A 1,569-nucleotide genomic window follows, 5' to 3' on the forward strand; every position below is an offset into this window, starting at 1 on the left:
ATAATTTTGAAAACTTATTTTTCAAAAGTATCAGGAATATTTTATTGGCAATAACTTTGTTAATTTTTGTTCTTTATATCTTGGTCAAAATGGCTTGAGATTTCTCAGTTCTTTGAGTTCATGAATTCAATTTTAAGCTGAAATGAGATGAGTTCTTTGAATACCATTAACCATTAAACACTACTGACTCAAAATATGTACTTAAATGTAAGAAACGACAAATGGTATATAAGCATATTTTATTCAACTGTATTTTATACAGAAAATTTTAAATTTTAATCTTTCATACAGTCCATGAGCTCGTGTTCATGCAAATGTGACATGCAATACATCGACTGCATTTGACTCCTACAGTTGGCTAAAGAAAGGAGCCTTTAGGAAGTACCAAATGAATAGGGAACATCCAATGACTGTTTAAAATTTTGATTATATTTTTTACATGGATATATTCCGCCATCAATAAAATACCCCCGTGAACCTTGCCTCGCTAACCACCACCATCACTTCCTTCCTCCGCTACATCGGAATTTTTCGTCATGACAGTTAGACTGACCTTTGCCAAAAACTACATTCACACACAGAAACATCATCGCATCCTCCCCCCCCCCCCCGCCCCCCCCCGGTCTCCACCTCGTACATCCAGGTGCAAGGAACCATGCCGCGCTTTCAAGAGGATATAAATAAGTGGGACAGCCCCAATTTCCAGCGAGGTCATCTGGTGCGATCATTCCGCCATGTACCACTCAGTATTTACTTGAAAACTTCAGAGATGAGCAATTTATAGCCTCTGACTTCAAAGAAATTAAACCTAAGTGGAAAGGATTAGGAAAGCGTAAATCTCTGTGCGTGTACACGATAGTACTGAATATGAATTCACACACTATAATAAAATAGCTAATGTGTTGCGAAATGGCCCATTGCATTTTACAAAGCGCTCTCCTGCAAAGGAAGGGCCAGTGGAGAGGTTCAGAACTCCCTGGCAGTCCAAAAAGGGGCGAAATCAAATATGGGCGCGGGTGGGCACCTGGAAAAATTTCATGGTGGAGACTGCATCTGAGATAGGCCTCGAAACACCTACCGGGTTGCAGATACAGGAGAGGCCACTCCAGATGGAAGGACACTCCCCCACCCCCACCCTTCTCTTGCTCGAATTCCAGTTACACCAGAGGGCCCCTGCTCCCAGCCACGTTTTTAGGAGACACCTACAAACGCAGGGGTCCGACACAGGAGACACTTCCGCTGTACAGTTTGCTAAATTTGGACTCGGAGAGTGCACCAGAGAGATCGGCTCACGCAGGTGGGCACTCTCTCGGTTTCCTAGCTCTGACTCTGCAAGACGCTCCCACCCGTAAAAGGCTACCGCGGCCACAGGGACTGGCTGTCGTGGCTGCTGCTTCTCCCACCAAATTCCGGCGCTCTGGAGCGGCGGGCGCTGCAGTAGAGAGACCTGGGTTCCTTCTGGGCCCGAGGGAGGAAGCACACAGCACCGCGGATCGCGCTACGGGACCCGGGAGACTCTTTTCTTCTCCTCCTGCCGGCGGCGGCGGCGGCGGCGGCGGCGGCGGCTAG

The 1,569-nt window shown here is 47.0% G+C and overlaps 1 long non-coding RNA gene across 1 annotated transcript; it reads right to left on the minus strand.

Annotated features, from left to right (window-relative positions):
• Nucleotides 1-222: 222 nt before the first annotated feature.
• LOC107195427 lies at nucleotides 223-1,563 on the minus strand. The gene is made up of 2 exons (XR_001516559.2): nucleotides 1,207-1,563; nucleotides 223-808 (listed from the first exon to the last, which is right to left on the minus strand). It is a non-coding gene; the product is annotated as an uncharacterized LOC107195427 (long non-coding RNA).
• Between the last annotated feature and the right edge of the window lie 6 nt (nucleotides 1,564-1,569).

This window comes from Pteropus alecto, unplaced genomic scaffold (assembly GCF_000325575.1).
Source record: "Pteropus alecto unplaced genomic scaffold, ASM32557v1 scaffold222, whole genome shotgun sequence".
Lineage (NCBI taxonomy): Eukaryota > Metazoa > Chordata > Mammalia > Chiroptera > Pteropodidae > Pteropus > Pteropus alecto.